At 34.4% G+C, this 13045-nt stretch overlaps 1 long non-coding RNA gene across 1 annotated transcript; it reads left to right on the top strand.

The window, feature by feature from the left end:
* Positions 1-1908: 1908 nt before the first annotated feature.
* Positions 1909-3053, top strand: LOC147031192 (uncharacterized). Its single transcript, XR_015055839.1, has 3 exons — positions 1909-2581; positions 2681-2846; positions 2944-3053. It is a non-coding gene; the product is annotated as an uncharacterized LOC147031192 (long non-coding RNA).
* The last annotated feature ends 9992 nt before the right edge of the window (positions 3054-13045 follow it).

Raw genomic sequence — 13045 nt, 5'->3', positions numbered from 1 at the left:
GCTTTAAACGTTGTACTTTTCGGTTGTCCTCAAATTTTTTCATGCTTGAAATTTCACGACGTATGCCGGCGTATGACTCACACGTTCCGCTACGCTGGCCACAAGTTGTATGCACGGTCTGCGATCGTTGACAGACGTCAACACATGCTACTTGTAAGTTAATCATAAGTTGAGACACGCCGAGGTAATGTTTAGCGTACCCGAAACTTATTTCTAACCTATGATTAACGTGTTGTTGGCACGTTACGCGATCGTTGCCACACATCGACAGACGTTACTTTTAAGTTACTCATAGGCTGAAAGACGTCGGTATAATGGATCGTCCTTGCGTCAGCGTCCACAGCCACGGCCAGGACACTTATTTGCAGCATTCTTCAAACTTTTCTTCGGCATGACGAGGATGTTCACACTTCGATGTCTAGCTTGGCTATGATTCCAATTGTCCATCGGCAGCGTCTATTTAAAATAGTCGAGTTTGAGCGTTTTAACACGTTCAGAAGAAACGCTTCAAATTTCAAAACCCCAGCGTCAAAAAACAAAGGCGAGTGACAGCAATTTAAATCGTTCATTGTAAACAATGAAAATAGCAGAGTGGTACCGTTTAAAAGTCGTTGAGTGTAAAAAAAATCGAATTGTTGAGCGCAAGCGTCTACTTTCAATAGTGGAGTTTGAGCGAGTTAGCACGTTCAATAGAAACGATTAAAATTTCCGAGCGCCAGCGTCAAAAAACAAAGGCGAGTGACAGCAATTTAAATCGTTCATTGTAAACAATGAAAATAGCTGAGTGGTACCGTTTAAAAGTCGTTGAGTGTAAAAAAAATCCAATTGTTGAGCGCAAGCGTCTACTTTCAATAGTGGAGATGCAGCCATTTAAATCGTTGAGTGGCAGCCTATGAACCTACCCGTGGACACGCGGACGCAAGGACGATCCATCATAACCCACACCCTCCCCCTCACACTCACCTACTACTGCCAACATGAACAAACTACTACTAATACTAATACTGATACTGCTGACATGGACATCGACTCAAAAAGGAACTCGAAAACACTGTTGGGTTCCCCTTTTATGAACACCATTTTTATATACCAATTCCCAAAACCGCTGGGAACACGTCTTTATATGGCAGTTGTAACCTAGAAACACGTTCATTTATTTTTTTTTTTGTCGACCGGAAGACGTCATTGGAATACGTCTACATACGTTGATGTGTGTTGGGACTACATAAAGAATTGGTTCAAAGCACGTCAAACATATGTTAGAAATAAGTTTCGCGTAAAAAAGACATTACCGCGACGTGTTTCGACTTATGAGTAGCTTATAAGTAGCGTTTGTGGACGTGTGTAAGCGTCCACATATCGTGTGTAAAACTTATCCCCATCGCATGCGGAACGTGTGAGTAGGGTAAGAATACTGATTCTGGCTCACTTTTCCCCATGTAAATGAATGGGGGATTTTCAGCGATTTATATTTTTTTTCCCTAAAAATAAACCCCCCTTTTTATCCCAAGGTATATTTATTTGTCTCCCCTTTTAACTTGGAGGTTGAACCTCATTGAATTGAACACCTGGGGGTTGAACAGCTCACTCATTGAACCTATAAAGATTTGTTCATTCTCAAATTCCTTCAATAGTTTAATTTTCTTTGCACAATAATCCCCATCTAAAATATTGACAAACAAAACATTTGAATCTTTATATTTTTTAAGATACCCCATTTGTGCCATTACGAAATGATAAACTTCTCTTAATGCTCTTGTTTGACCACCTCCTGAGCCACAGGTTATTTTTTGTTAAGCCCCGCCCACTTTTCTTTAAGCGCCGGGCAGTTTTGTTAAGCCCCGCCCACTTTTCATGAGGTGATTTTTCTAACCCACGCCGACTTTTCCTAAGCTCCGCCCACTTTTTCTAAGCTCCGCCCACTTTTCATAAGGTATTTTTTCTAAGCCACGCCCACTTTTCCTAAGCTCCGCCCACTTTTGCTAAGCTCCGCCCACTTTTCATAAGGTATTTTTTCTAAGCCACGCCCACTTTTTCCTAAGCCCCGCCCACTTTTGCTAAGCTCCGCCCACTTTTCATAAGGTATTTTTCTAAGCCACGCCCACTTTCCTAAGCTCCGCCCACTTTTGCTAAGCTCCACCCACTTTTCATAAGGTATTTTTCTAAGCCACGCCCACTTTTCCTAAGCCCGCCCACTTTTGCTAAGCTCCGCCCACTTTTCATAAGGTATTTTTTCTAAGCCACGCCCACTTTTCCTAAGCTCCGCCTACTTTTGCTAAGCCCCGCCCACTCTTACATCATTTCCAGTTCATCTCTGACTCACAAAGAAATCACTAGAAAATTACAGGATGTTATGGTTTTGAAAAATTTCCCAATGAAGGCTTGCCTAGGCTTGCCCAGGAATTTCCAAAGGAAACCACACCCACCAGTCTTTCTCTATAAAAGCTTCAAACCCAGGCTCCATTTTAAACATTTGTTCTTGCTGGCAATGGTGTTCTGTGTGCTTGTCTCAAACTCTCTGTCTTCTATGGAACTAAACCTTCAAGTTGATGAACTGGATTCAAACCTCTTATCTATTGAGGTAAGATTTTTTATTTTCCTATTTTCAAACTTTGATTGAAGCATACTCATTTAATAATTAAATAACTTAATTAATACATTATTATTTTTTCTCTCACAGGAAATTGTATCTGAAAATACTGCTTTTTGCTACAACTTGGGGGGAAATTGTTGGCTTGGTTGAAGACCTTGAGTGGGATGACTTTAGTGTTCCTTGGAACTCTCTGTCTTCTATGGAACTAAACCTTCAAGTTGATGAACTGGATTCAAACCTCTTATCTATTGAGGTAAGATTTTTTATTTTCCTATTTTCAAACTTTGATTGAAGCATACTCATTTAATAATTAAATAACTTAATTCATACATTATTATTTTCTCTCACAGGAAATTGTGTCTGAAATACGAAATGAAAATACTGCTTTTGCTACAACTTGGGGCGAAATTGTTGGCTTGGTTGAAGACCTTATGAGCGACCAAGACCCACAGAACGAGTGTGTGCTTGTTGACCCAAGCAAAGAGTTATACCTTGAGACCAGCAAAATCCTGAAAAAGAGTTTTACAGCAATAGTACTCATTGTGAGTTATCAAGACAATACCCACTGAACAAGTTATACCTTGATGAGCCAGAATACAAGTTTTACCTTGGAGACTCACAAATTTTGAAAAAATCAGTAAATGAGTTCTGCCTTGATGGTTTAAATAACTACCTTGGAGACTCAGGAAAAGGGTTTTGCTAAGATGGTTCTAAATATGGGGCCTACCTTGAGACTCACAAATTTTGAAAAAATCAGTAAATGAGTTCTGCCTTGATGGTTTAAATAACTACCTTGGAGACTCAGGAAAAGGGTTCTGCCAAGATGGTTCTAAATATGGGGCCTACCTTGGAGACTCACAAATTTTGAAAAAATCAGTAAATGAGTTCTGCCTTGATGGTTTAAATAACTACCTTGGAGACTCAGGAAAAGGGTTCTGCCAAGATGGTTCTAAATATGGGGCCTACCTTGGAGACTCACAAATTTTGAAAAAATCAGTAAATGAGTTATCCTTAAGAGACTTTGTAAGTTGGTTTTACTTTGAATACTTGAAATGTGGGTTCTGGATTGATAACTCACAATGTGATACATATCTTGGAAACTCAACGGGAATGTGGTTATACCTTGAAGACTTGGAAAGTTGGGTTTATGTTGGACACTTGAAACTTTTTTGGGGGCTTTTATTTATTTATTTATTTATTTATTATTATTATTATTTTATTTATTTATATTTTGGAGACTTTTGGAGTTGCTATCACTCTTTGGGATCTAAACCTATCGATGTAGTTCTTTGTCGGATGGTGCTTGATGGGAGCAACTTCAAGAAAGTTCTGAGAAGAGTGTGCAAGCTACTTACCTCTTTCTACGTCATCAAACCTGAAAGCCTTAAAAGACAGAATTGGAAGAAGAAGAGAAAAAAACAAAAAATATACATTGTTCGTTCTGGGAAGAAAGTGCAGGCTTACTCCCTCTTTCTACGTCATCAAACCTGAAAGCCTTAAAAGACAGAATTGGAAGAAGAGAAAAAAAAACAAAAAATATACATTGTTCGTTCTGGGAAGAAAGTGCAGGCTTACTCCCTCTTTCTACGTCATCAAACCTGAAAGCCTTAAAAGACAGAATTGGAAGAAGAAAAAAAAAAACGTAAAAATATATATATATATAGGTGGAAATCTCATTTTGAAAAAGACATTGTGTTGGGCGAGGATTGAGTTGGGGTTGAGATTTTGAATGTGAGGGTTAGGGTTGAGATTTTGAATGTGAGGGTTGGGACACACACACATACACATCAACAAACAAAAGTTAAGCCTTGACTATTCAGTTGAGGATTCTGTGTTTGGGGTTCACAGATCTAAGAACGTCCCCCTTGACACAGATTATATACTGTTATACACCTCGGACTTGGCCCTCGAGTGTCCACAACGGTGTATAGTAGGAGGGAGTGAAGCGCCAACCTATTGCTCCCATTGCACACACACACACAAACAAAAGTTAAGCCTTGACTATTCAGTTGAGGATTCTGTGTTTGGGGTTCACAGATCTAAGAACGTCCCCTTGACCCACATTATATACTGTTACACACCTCGGACTTGTGCCTCTAGTGTGCACAAAGCTGTATTATATGGTTAGTTTTGTGTTTTGTAATTCCTGTGAATAAAATGAACCTAAAATCTCTTCCCTTCCAAATCATATATTTTATAAGTCCAAGGAACTGTATCTATTACATCAACAATTTTAAAAAGTTCTTTCGTCCATCGTTCAGTAAAACCCTTTTCAAAATGAGATTTCCACCTATATATTCTTACGATATCACCAACTTTGAACTTAGGTTTTCTGACATTAATCTCTTTTTCATATTTTAATTTTGTAAATGTTTCTGATGGCTTCATATTCGTTGACGTGTGAATCGTGTCATTATACTTATCCACAATATCCTGAATAAAAGATAACCATTGTTGTGAACCGAGTTGTGTGAATTTTTTTATATAGTCTCTCTTTTAAGGTACGATTAAAACGTTCAACAACAACTGCCTTCCCTTCATTAAAGGTACTGTATAATGTAATACTGTTATTTTTAAAAAATTCATAAATGTCTTGTTATAAAACTCTCTACCCTCATCAGTCCACAATTTCTTAGGTTTTCTCTTACTTTTATTAAATATCTGTTGAAAAGCTAACACAAGAGTATTACCTGTTTTGTTTTTAAAGGGACAACCCACGCATATCTACTCCTCAAATCAATAACGGTTAAAGCATACTTGTACCCCTTATCATTATTGAGTTCAATCAAATCAGCAGACCAGATATAATCAACTTCCTTGGAATAAACTTTCCTTCTCTGAAACTTTGTGAATATTGGTTTATGTAATTCATCAGCTAATTGCTCTTCAGTCTTAATGGCATCATTAGAGCCTATAAGTTTTTTGAATTTCCAAGTCCAAGTTTCAATTTAGCACTAATCATCTTCTTCACGATGAACCTATCAACTTTTTCTCTCAAGGTTGGATTTTGTATCAGAGACAAATTATATAACATTTCTCTATCGGCTTCATGCTTTTCTTCCAACGTTGTGGTATTCCCATAATCAATATCGTGTCTCATGCACACTTCATCAACTCTATTGATTGGTTTACTCCAGGATTTAGGATTGTCTGCCTCATCTAATCTTTTATCCAAGTTTGTGCCTGGACCACAGAAAGAATACCCTGGAAGATGTAATTCCCTGGTATTCCAGTAGTTGTAAATTTACTTCCTGATAAAAACTTTTGTATATCTCCTCCGAGTTTGTGTTTGGAGATAAATTGATTTTTTTTGAACCACACACCGAACATATACCTTTTTGTATAACCCTGTTATTTTTACTTTTAATATATGAAATATTTTTAGTATTAGTTTTCTTTTACATTTGAGACAATAACTCATTTATTTATGAGAAAAATTTCTGCAGAGTGCAAAAACCTTTTTAGTTTCCAACATGCACATTTGAATCTTAATTTTTAAAACATAAAGAATCCTTAGAAATGCCTTCACTCTCTCCTCCATTTATTTAAGAAAAACTTGAATTAAAATACATGTCTTCTCGATGTCGATAGTCTTGTCGAAAGTATTGTAAATAGACTTTTAATTCTTTGTATTCCTCCCTGGTGAGATAAGTTAATTTCTTTAATACCTCTATTCTTTTGAATCTCACTGGTTTCCATATTTTGATATTTATTCATTCTCGCTCTTTCCTCCCTCTCTCTCTTCTCTCTTCCTCCTTCTCTCTCCTCCTCCTCCTTTTCCTCCTCTTCCCTCTCTTCTTCAACTCCTTCCTCATCCCTTACTATACTTGAATCGTTTACACCCCATAGAATATTATACATATATTCATCAGGATTTCTTGTTATTCCTGTATCCAAAATAATTTTTTTACAACAGGATACCAATAAAATTTCTTTTGAATTTCTAAAAGAGCCTTACCTTTTCTTAACCTTATAATTTTTCATTATTTAACATTCTAATTAAATCTAAAGTTGTTGGTTTATCAACATCAGCATAATGCCAATCTTTTATTGAAAATACCTCATTCTTATGTTGTAGAACATATTTATTAAAATACCGAATACCCTTTTCTTGAAGGTATGCTTGGACACAGAAATGATAATTTTCTTGAAGCCTTCTTGCTGTCATTTATGTATTAGAAATATATGTTAGAATAATATTATGTCCCGAAACACCTTCCCATCTTCCCATAGTTAAATCATTTTGTATTTCCTTACTTATTATATATAATCCTGTTTTTCTGTTTTCATGAGATAAACAAGGGCAAAACCATTATTATATTTACCCTTATTAAATTCTTTTTATTTGTTGTTTACTAATCGTGGCTCCACAAAACTCATTCTCGATACCAAGTGGATAATATTCTTCCTTACGAGACTGATTTAATTGTTCCAGGTCTTCGAGGTTAATTTTAAATGACCAATTATACCCTAAATCATTCATATCATACCCCCATTGTTCTATTCTCATACAAACGATACGCCCTTCTTTATAAAAATTTATTTTAATTCGAACTGTGAATTCTGTATGACCTGGAGATAATATCAACACTTCTGTATCTTTAGAATACACAGCCGTTTTATTTAAGTATATATATTGTGATAAATCGCTTAATCTCACCAAGTCATTCGCGTCAGTCGGGCTTGGATAATTTTTTAATTTATAAGCATTTTTCATGTTAATATTTTTGTTTATATTATATTTATGTCGTTCAGCCTGTGCCTTTGTGTAATAATTTGATAAATCAATATCCAGTTCTTGAGATACACCAAAGATAGAACCATCTTTACCAACATAAGTCATTTATATTAGATTAAAAATAATATCATAAAATTTTTATTTTTGTTGAGTTGAAATAACACATATAGACATAATTGACCACAACACTTGGAATTTAATTCTTGGACTTGAAATGTTTGATAAACACCATTCTGTAAGAATTTTATGACTTCAACAGGTGGTGGAAGACCAAAACTATCAAAATAATATTTGTCTTGACTATTAAAAATACAAACCCAATGAGAACCGTTCCCATCATTATCTTCTAAGTTCATAATAATATTCTTTGTATGTTTCGGACACATTTGTTAATTCATCTCTTCATACAAATAACCACATTATGAATTTTTAATTTCTTACAATATTTGGCAAGTTGTAAATTTGATGTTGTATTCTTTCCAAATTCTTTCAACCACTCATCAATACTCATTTATTTATTAGAAAGATATAATCCATTACCTCTTTTCGTTAATTTTACACCTGCTTGTGCTATAGAAGAAAGCATATCTCCAACTAACAATCTCGCTTTATCAGGCAGACCTTCAAGTTTTTCAGCAAAATCTACAATTACACCACTTCCACTAATTTGTTTCTCCAACTCTTTGTTATGTCTTTCCAATTCTTTTTGAGCCTGGAGTTGAGCCTTCCTTTCGTTGGCAGTTTTGACCGCTGTTGAAATACCACCCGTCAATGCTCCAACCGCACTTAAACCAGCAAATAAAGGAATTAGAAATGGGAGAAATCCTCCACTCGTCTCTCTTATTGAATATTTTTTCAACATTGGTTTTGTCATTTTAATTTTAAGTGAGCCAGTGTCATTCAAGATTTTAACCTGTTCTCTTGTGAGCAAAACATCAATTCTTACTGCTCCTTTTCTCTGAATTGTATTAACGTTAATCGTACAAGGCTTTTGATTTTGAACACAAGATGATAGTTTATGAAGATTGATTTGATTAACATATACCCCAGTTGGTACTTTGCCACTCATTTATTTAACAAAAAATTATGTGAGACTAATCATCACACCATTATCTGTATTAATCTGCAATTCTGTTTCTTCCAAAAGCAAACAATATGTATCAACTTCTTCACTCTCTCCTCTTTCAATGTATAGGGAAGTATCCACTCGATTAGACTTTATAGTTTCTTTTTGAGCGCTCAGGTCAAACGTATAGATGGTATACAAACTTTTAAATGCTGTCATATCCAAAATAGGTTCTTTATTTCCATTACTTTCACACACCTTTTGGTAAGACTTGTATGCTTCAGCAAAATCATTTTTTTCCCAATTAATTTCCAATCTATCTCGTGGATAAAATGTTCCATCTAGAGAAACGCGAAGTTGTTTCACCTTAGCATTATCACTCAATGCATTATTCTTATCAGTCGCAGTATCACCATCTGGCTTTTTAAAAATCATCCACAGATATCGTGGCTTTCCTTCCAGAACACCCAAATTCCACGTGTAAGTAGTTTGATTGAGTTTAACGTGTTGACATCTTCTTTTGAGGTATGATACACTGAGTGGTTTTTTTGAGTTAAGTCTTCGATTCAACATCTCTTCTGTTTTAAGATTAGGAGTATATTCACTGATATACCAACTCATCTCCTCAATTACAAATTTATTCTGATCACCAAAAGCATTACCAACACCAAAAGCAATCTATTTTCATTATCATTCCTTTGTAGTTGAAATCTAATTTTAAGACCATACAGAACTTTATCATAATCACAAAATCCAAATATACCTTTAAGAGGAACTGCCACAGTAAAACTATTTTCTGCTTTTGTATCATCATTATACATTCCTTTCCTTTGAATATATCCAGGGTCTGTGTTTGTTCCCGTTGACATATCAGGAATAAAACCTTCGACAGACCCCTTTCCCATTCTATCACTGAATGTATAGAGTGTAAATTTCATCATTTCAGATACAGCAGAGACATAATCAACCGCTTCAACTTCTTGTGTTCCAATATACAATCGCACACTATCAAACATTTTCCAGAAGAAATCATTTACAAGTGTAGCGTTTGTGTTATTCCCAGCCTTAGTGAATTTAAATTTACACAACAAGAAACTTTCGGAGAGATTCAAATAGGTTTGTTGATTATTTATTTCAAAACTTTTGTACCATTTGTATTCCAGTCTGTTCCAGTTATTGCATTTACCTTGAAGTAATCTTCTTTTTAGTGGAGTTTGAGATAATAATAGTATCATCCAAATCATAGATACTATCAATTGCTTCCATACTTGTATTTATTTAGGAAAAAAGATGTTAAAACTTTTGAAACCCTGATCCAAGTATTTGAATTATTTTCTGTCGTTCTTGGGGGACAACTGAGTTTTACCTTTCTTAATTTCTTTTATTGCTTGTAATTTATGAGATTCTTTCTGAGCATCTTTTATACTCTTTACAGCACCTGCTACATTTCCCACAGCAGAAGCAGTTGAACCAATTAGGTCTTTATGTTTAAGAATAGTTGAACCAATACCCATGAGAGTATCAATTATCCCATCTCCTCTAAATTGATGTCCAACACCCCTTTGTCTCTTAGGTTTATAGTATCCTCTACCAAGATACATACCTTCACCCTTGTAGTACGGGGAAAGGAACATCCCATCCCCTGTAATTATTTTATATTTTCCCAACTCGTGCTTCCTCACAATAACCATCGTATTTATTTATTGAAAAACTTCACGTAGGTGAATTCTGATGGATATAACTTCTCCATTAAAAGAAATCACACGATTATCTTGGTCGGTTATCCTAAAATTTACTCTGTGTATGGTTTTTCCTGACACAGGTAGATAAACCAAATTTTTAGGCTCCATATTGAATTTATAACCAATTGGGGTTGAGTATGCGCTGAATGAAAATATTGTATTTGTTTTTAATCCATCATTATAAGCACCATCAATCAAATCACAGTGAATTAACACCGAATTTATTCCTGAGGATATTTGAATGACATTATCACTGTAAAACGTCCCATTAGTTTCAATCTTTTTTGAGGAGAAACCTAATAACTCTCTAAATGAATTATCAATTGTGAAATCAACCTTGTAGTTATTTTTAACTTTAATCGTTGATTTTGAAGTATGTTTTTGAATGTTTATAACAATATTTTTTGGTTCATCACCCTGTTCTTTCATAAGGCGAGCAATTTCGGAAGATATTTGAGAAATCTCGTATGCTCCGAATTGAGACTGTTATCGTTTTGTATCCACTTCCCGGATTATAACTAAACTTGTCATTTTTCTCGGTTATATTAAATAAGGTATTATAAGTCTCCATGGACAATAAAGATGCCTCATATTCTTTTGTTGTGTCAAGTTGTAGTGGGTATGGGAATGAAGATGTGTGGTCGCTTGTTGTGAAATTAAAACTCAGGATTGTGCTTCTCATCTTATTTAATATGAGTTAAAATGTCTTTATATTGAGATTTATTAATTATTTTCATGTTCATCAACTGGTCTAAAATGGCTGATGCTTCATTAAAACAATTGTTATTTCCAGCCTTCTTACTGCCGAACAACAATAACAGTCTATTAACTAATTGCGATGGGTCATTTGGAAGAAAACTAATACCTGAACCAAGGATACTTAAAGCCTGAATAATGTGTTTCTCCTTCTCATTCTTCCTACTTTTACCAGAAAGAATAACCTTATAATTTAGAGTGTTTAGCAAATCAATATATACTCTATCATCATTATTTTCCATATCCAATGGTTTATCAATATACTTTGATTCATCCCTCACAGTTGAACCTTGTCTTCCATCTTTTGTGAGAAGAAACATTAATCTCGGAGTTAGTTTAACAGGGGGTTGAGCAGAACTTAAGAACCTTAATTCATCATTAAATATCAATACCTTTTCTTGAACAAGATGAAATATTGCTGGTTGTTCTGTTGGAATGAGTCCTGCTTTGGTTTTTGAATCCGCTGAATATTCATTGTTTTGAACAGCATTCACAATATAATCAGGGGTTGATTAATCTCTTCCAGTTGTTGAAATAAACCTTCATCATCATATTCTAATTCTCCTAAATGCTCTAATTCTTCCTCCGTCATTTGACTGAAATCTTTTAACATTTGAAGCTTTCTAGGAGTATATTCTACTGTGGGAACTGTGGAAACATCTTTCATTTTTTCTTGGGAAGTTTTTAAAAGTGGTTTAAAAAATTTCTCTTGTTTTTTTTTCAAATGCTTCTTCGCCCGTTAGTTTCTGTCTGCGTTTCTTCTTTATGTCTTCCTGTTGTTTTACAACTTTTGAAACCAACTCTTGATGTTCCTTAAATCTTCTTGCTCTTTCTTTTGTATCCATTTATTTATTGTAAAATATCATTTAATGAATTGTAAAGATCAACAGGGAAATTTTCCTTTTCTTCATCATTCAAGTAGATGTGTTCAAATAAATCCTTTTCTTTAAATATTTCATCAAATTCTTTATTAACATTAATGCGAGTTGTAATTTCTTCTTCACTAATCCTTGCATCTCTGCTTTTCATACGTTTGTGTTGAGTTTCTTCATCAACATCAAAACCGAATGATAAAATCTTCACTCCGCTCAGATATTTAATAATTTGTCTCGTTCCTTCTGGATTAGTTTCTAATATCCCAACACCACCAGATTTTAGTTTCTTTAACTCACTCTTACAATGTGAATATTTTGTTGTACCAAGAGAAACCTCCTCAAACATTTGACCTTCATTCCTCAATCGCATATGTTCCTCCACTGAAATATAGTGATAATCTTCACCTTTTACTTCTCCAGGTCTTATTGCTCTAGTTGTTGTTGATACAATGCGTATCACGGGGTGTTTTTTAAGTAAATTTACAATATTCTCATTTGTACTACACAAGAACCTTGATTTATGAAAGTTTTTTCCAGAAGCAGATTTACCCACAAGATTTATAATAATAGTTGTCATTTATATATGTAATTGTTTATAAAACAAAAAATATATCCCTTAATATCTCATCTTGTTTCACAACAATATATTTATATTTTTCAGTCGTGTGCTTCATATAATCCTCAAATTTCTTTTTACTACATAATGTAGAACAATTATCTCTCCAAAAATTATTGATATCTATTGAATTTAACTTGAATAAAATAAAAGTATTAGCATTGTTTCTGATGGAGCAGCGAGGAAGTTGAAAGTACGATTGACTAAGATAAATACAATTACAAGAAGAATGTCTCCCTCTTGTGTAGTAGCTATCCATTACCGTTTGGTTTCTCTCATTAACACAATCATCAAAGATAACGAGGTTCTTTTTGATTTATCCAAATCTTGGGAGACGGTATATCATCCGTATTATCACTAAGAATACAAGTTATAAGATTTGATTTCTTTTTACATCTCTGTGTATCACAAAATAGTTGAATTATATCTTCAATGTTATAATCATTTAGGTTTTTTTGACGTTTAAATAAACCTATTATATCTTCTTTTTGAAGACCAGCATTAAAACCTTGTGAGAGTAGTTGATACTCTGGTTGAAAACTCGACTTTGTGAAAATTATTAAATTATCATAATCTAAAAAGTTGGGAGTGAGGAGCATTTTTAAAAGTAAGCAGGTTTTTCCACATCCACTTGAACCAACTATGAGACATCTTAATGA

This window comes from Eptatretus burgeri, chromosome 3, assembly GCF_056783735.1.
Source record: "Eptatretus burgeri isolate ZD-2024b chromosome 3, Ebu_testis_v1, whole genome shotgun sequence".
NCBI lineage: Eukaryota > Metazoa > Chordata > Myxini > Myxiniformes > Myxinidae > Eptatretus > Eptatretus burgeri.
Note: the sequence above shows the minus strand (reverse complement) of the source record. Positions and strands in the feature narration are given on the sequence as shown.